Source organism: Physeter macrocephalus, chromosome 7 (genome assembly GCF_002837175.3).
Source record: "Physeter macrocephalus isolate SW-GA chromosome 7, ASM283717v5, whole genome shotgun sequence".
NCBI classification, from domain to species: domain Eukaryota; kingdom Metazoa; phylum Chordata; class Mammalia; order Artiodactyla; family Physeteridae; genus Physeter; species Physeter macrocephalus.
Genome location: NC_041220.1, coordinates 34,683,595 through 34,689,302, shown reverse-complemented (window position 1 = coordinate 34,689,302; position 5,708 = coordinate 34,683,595). Strand labels below are relative to the sequence as shown.

Below are 5,708 nucleotides of genomic sequence, written 5' to 3'. Positions count from 1 at the left end.
ACCCACATCTCCTTCCCCTGCCTTCCTCTTCTCTGATGATCACAAGCATACGTCTACCACTTAGGCTTTGGTTTGTCTCTCCTGCAGTGGCTTCTGGTAACACTGAGCTTGTGCTCACCTGAGCAAGGAGGCCAGACCAGCACAGAGACCTGTGTGACCTGCACCAGAGTTCCCCTCATTTATCCACCCAGAGGGAGGCTGACACAGCAGCCAGGGAGGGCCGGGCAGGTCGAGGAACGTTTGTTTTCACATTACTCTTTTACCTTGTAATTTTGAAATTGGCTTCAAAAGAGAGGTAGAAATATAATAAAAGTAGTAATTATCATTACTAACCTGAATACTTTTCTATCACTTAATAATCTTTCTTTTTTCATTTTAAAGTATTTTTCACACTACTATATGTAAAATAATCAACAAGGACCTACTGTAAAGCACAGGGAACTGTACTCAATACTCTGTAATAACCTATATGGAAAAGAATCTGAAAAAGAATAGATATATGTGTATGTATAACTGAACCACTTTGCTCTACACCTGAAACTAACACAACACTGTAAATCAACTATACTCCAATATAAAATAAAAATTTAAAAAAAATAAAGTACCTTTGTATCTATCATCCCACTGATGGTAGGAAGAAATTTTAAATGTTAAAAGTGTATTTTGTGTCATAAAAATACATACATTTCTTAAAACTGCCAGGTACTGACAGGCCAGGATAGGATTCCAGTGTTTGAAAAGGTACTCAGATGGTAAAAAATGCAGCTTCTCCAGGTGAGTAACTTCAAACCAGAGTCAGCCTTAGGGTCTGGGCAAGTCTGCTTAGAAACAGACAAGCTTTCTCTGAAAAAGACACCAAATAAAAAGTATAAAATGAAAAATACATCTGAGCATGTGGGCCTCCATGGTGGGACATGTTTTCCTTTCTTTTCTTTTTTTTTTTAATGTTATTGGAGTATAGTTGATTTTAAATGTTGTGTCAATTTCAGGTGTACAGCAAAGTGATTCAGTTATACATAAACGTATATCCAGCCTTTTTAAGATTCTTTTCCCATGTATATTATTACAGAGTATTGAGTAGAGTTCCCTGTGCTATACAGTAGGTCCCTGTTGATTATCTACTTCATATATAGTAGTGTGTGTATGTTAATCCCAAGCTCCTGATTTCTCCCTCCCCACCACGTTTCCCCTTTGGTAACCATAAGTTTGTTTTCAATATCTGTACATCTGTTTCTGTTTTGTAAATAAGTTCATTTGTATCATTTTTAAAAATTAGATTCCACATATGAGTGCTATCATATGATAGGCATGTTGTAATCTGATAGTAAATTGCAATTGCAGGGTGCTTCTCAAGGCAATGGGGTAAAACACAGTGGTGCTTCACAGGTGCTTTCCAGAGCAGACTATTGTATGAAAGCTGATACTATTGTATTAGATGACCTTGCTCAAAATAAGCAAAAGAGACATTTCTTAATGATCTTTCTACATAAGGCATTGTCACCTTTCGTCATCTGATGGCTGAAGGGAAAGGGTGTACGAAACACAGGCACCACTTTACCTAAACTGCCCTTCGGTGCTTACAATCTGCCACTAACCTTCGCTGATTTTGCACTGAGCCTGTTCACCCAACTATTTATTCGTCTTCAAGTATAATGTCAGAAAAAACATACTAAGTGAACATATTCACTTAATAAAAATGGTCAGATGCATAGTACAACAGAGCTTACAGAGGAAATAACAGTCCCTCAACCCCGCTAGTCCTGGTCCCCAGAGAGAGTTCAGGTGCCTGGACTATGCACGTGGGGAACCCTGTGACACACCTGATTTCAAAACCAAAACCAAAACCAGCAAACAAAAAGAAAACCCCAAAAGCTAGAAACGTGAAATTTCATCATTAGAGATTCTTATCTGTTCACAAAACAATTCCTCTCATTTCCCAGTGTTTTCTGTAAAATTCAGATAAGTTTTTGAGAAAACCACCGTAGATCCCTTTTCTCTCTGTGACTAAGAACACACTGTGTGTGTTCCTGGAAGGGGGTTAGGTTGATTGAGGGAGGAAGATATCAGTCTCTTGATAAAAAGGCGAGAGGCCTGTCTAGCACTTTACCTCCGACTCCTCTGGCCTTTTTCCTAAATAGCTGTTCAGTGAACAGAAACCTCGCAGCAGACACCATTCCCGGGGCTGGAGATAGATACAGAGCAGAACAAAGGAGGACACAGACAATAAGCAAATACGTACAGGGAGGAAATCATTTCAGGTAATTAACAGCTCATAGTACTGTTTCAAAACCAAGTAAACCAGAGAAAGGGCAGAACCCTTCAGAGCTCCCCCTGTGGCTTATGCAGGATGGTGTCCCAGTGGCACCGTCTGGTCCACGCCAGCACCCCAGCACCGAGGAGGTGGTCCATCCACTCGACGTTAGTACCCTCTGCATCAGCACAGTCATCCTCCTGCAGCCCAGCTTGGGCCTGGGGAGTCTGGTAATGTCATTTGTTCCTGTTGTATTCCCGTTTTACCCCTGGCCACATCACAGTCAGATGTCACAGATACTGAACAACTGATTTATTAAAAAAGATGTCAGAGTTGAAGAGATAGACTGCTTGACAGGTGCATGCACCTATTTTTGTTGTTGTTGTTGTTAAAGTATAGTTGATTTACATTATTATATTAGTTTCAGGTGTACAGCATAATGATTCAGTATTTTTATAGATTATACTCTATTACAAGTTATTACAAGATAATGGCTATAATTCCCCATGTTGTACAATATATCTTTGCTGCTTATCTATTTTATACATAGTGGTTTTCATCTCTTAATCCCATATCCCTAATTTGCCCCTCCCCCCTTCCTTCTCCTCACTGGTAACCACTAGTTTGTTTTCTGTATCTGTGAGTCTGTTTTTCATATAGATTCATTTGTATTATTTTTTAGATTCCACATATAGGTGATCTCATACAGTATTTGTCTTTCTCTGTCTGACTTATTTCACTAAGCATAGTATTGTCTAGGTGATTCCATGTTGCTGCAAATGGCAGAATTTCATTCTTTTTTATGGCTGAGTAGTATTCCATTGAATATATTGGGTGGGCCAAAAACTGCCTTCGGTTTTTTAAGTAAAAATAAAAGACACATTTTTCATTTTTACCAAGAACTTTATTAAACAATGTATTCACCCTTTTGTTCCGCTACCTTCTGCCTTTTTTCAGGCAACTTCATAATTCCATCTTCCCAAAACTTTTTATCTTTTTGAGCAAAGAACTGTTCCTGGTGCATTTTACAGTCTTCCAGGGAATTGAAATTTTTTCCATTCAAATAATTTTGTAAAGACTGAAATAAATGGAAATCCGAAGGTGCAATGCCTGATGAATACGGTGGATGAATCAGAACTTCCCAGCCAAGCTGTAACAGTTTTCACTTGGTCATCAAACAAACATGCGGTCTTGCATTATCCTGATGTGAGATTTTGCGTTTTCTGTTGACTAATTCTGAACGCTTTTCATCAAGTGCTGCTTTCAGTTGGTCTAATTGGGAATAGCACTTACTGGAATTAATCATTTGGTTTTCCAGAAGGAGTTCATAATAGAGGACTCCCTTCCAGTCCCTCCATACACACAACATCACCTTCTTTGGATGAAGATCGGCCTTTGGTGTGGTTGGTGGTGGTTCATTTTGCTTGCCCCACGATCTCTTCCGTTCCACGTTATTGTGCAGTATCCACTTTTCATCGCCCATCACAATTTGTTTTAAAAACAGAACGGTTTCATTACTTTTCAGTAGAGAATCGCATGCGGAAATATGGTCAAGAAGGTTTTCTTCGCTTAACTTACGTGGAACCCAAACATCAAAGGAATTCACATAACCAAGCTGGTGCAAATGATTTTCGATGCTTGATTTGGATATTTTGAGTATATCAGCTATCTCCTGCGTGGTATAACGTTGACTGTTGTTAATCATTGTTTTGATTTGATCGCTATCAACTTCAACTGGTCTACCCAACTGTGGACCATCGTCCAGCAACAAATCTCTGGCATGAAACTTTGTAAACCACTTTTGACACGTTTGATCAGTCACAGCACTTTCTGCATACACCACACAAATCTTTTTGTGTGTTTCAGTTGCGTTTTTACCTTTCTTGAAATAATAAAGCATAATATGCCAAAAATGTTGCTTTTTTTCTTCCATCTTCAATATTAAAATGGCTACACAAAAATTCACCAATTTTGATAAGTCTTTTTTTAAATGCACGCTGATATGACAGCTGTCACTATACAATCTAAGAAAATTGTTTCGAATGAAGTTAAAGACAACCAAGTGCTACTAGAGCCATCTTGAGGGAAAAACTGAATGAACCTTTTGGCCCCCGCAATATATACCACATCTTCTTTATCCATTCATCTGTTGATGGACACTTGGGTTGCTTCCCTATCTTGGCTATTGTAAATAGTGCTGCTGTGAAGATTGGGGTACATGCATCTTTTTGAATTAGGATTTTCATTTTTTCTGGATACATACCCAGGAGTGGAATTGCTGGATCATGCGGTAGTTCTATTTTTAGTTTTTTGAGGAACCTCCAGAGTGTTTTCCACAGTGGCTGTACCAATTTACATTCTCACCAATAGTGTAGGAGGGTTCCCTTTTCTCTACACCCTCTTCAACATTTGTTATTTGTAGACTTTTTGATGACGGCCATCTGACAGGTGTGAGATGATATCTCATTGTGATTTTTATTTGCATTTCTCTAATAATTAGTGATATTGAGCATCTTTTCATGTGCCTGTTGGCCATGTCTATGTCTTCTTTGGAAAAATGTCTGTTCAGGTCCTCTGCCCATTTTTGGACTGGGTTATTTGTTTTTTTGATATTGAGTTGTATGAGCTGTTTATGTATTTTGGATATTAACTACTTGTCATCCATAACATTTTCAAATATTTTCTCCCATTCCGTAGGTTGTGTTTTCGTTTTGTAGGTTGTGTTTTCCTTTGCTGTGCAAAAGCTTTTTGTAATTAGGTCCCATTTGTTTATTTTTGCTTTTATTTCTTTTGTATTAGGAGACAGATCTAAAAATATATTACTACAATTTATGTCAAACAGTATTCTGCCTATGTTCTCTCCTAGGACTTTTATGGTTTCAGGTCTTACATTTAGGTCTTTAAACCATTTTGACTTTATTTTTGTACATGATGTGAGGGAATGTTTTAATTTCATTCTTTTACATGTAGCTGTCCTGTTTTCCCAGCACCATTTATTGAAGAGACTGTCTTTTCTCCACTGTATATTCTTGTCTCCTCATAGATTAATTGACCATAGGTGCTTGGGTTTATTTCTAGGCTCTCTATTCTCTTCCACTGATCTATGTGTCTGTTTTTGTTCCAATACCATGTTTCTATTATTCTGGCTTTGTAGTATAGTCAGAAGTCTTGGAGGGTTATGCTTCCGGCTTTGTTCTTTTTCTTCAGGATTGCTTTGGCAATTCTGGGTCTTTTATGGTTCCATACGAATTGTAGGATTAGTTGTTCTAGTTCTGTGAAAAATTTCATGGGTATTTTGAGAGGGATTGCATTAAACCTGTAGATTGCTTTAGGCAGTATTGATTCTTCCAATCCAAGAGCATGGGATATCTTTCCATTTCTTTGTATCATCTTCAATTTCCTTCATCAAAGTTTTATAGTTTTCAGAGTATAGGTCTTTCACCTCCTTGGTTAAGTT

The 5,708-nt window shown here is 38.0% G+C and overlaps 1 protein-coding gene across 1 annotated transcript in view; it reads left to right on the top strand.

The window, feature by feature from the left end:
• The window catches only part of FHDC1 (FH2 domain containing 1), a 44,544-nt gene that overhangs the window by 37,553 nt on the left and 1,283 nt on the right, over positions 1-5,708 (top strand). The gene's annotated exons all lie outside the window — the stretch shown is intronic.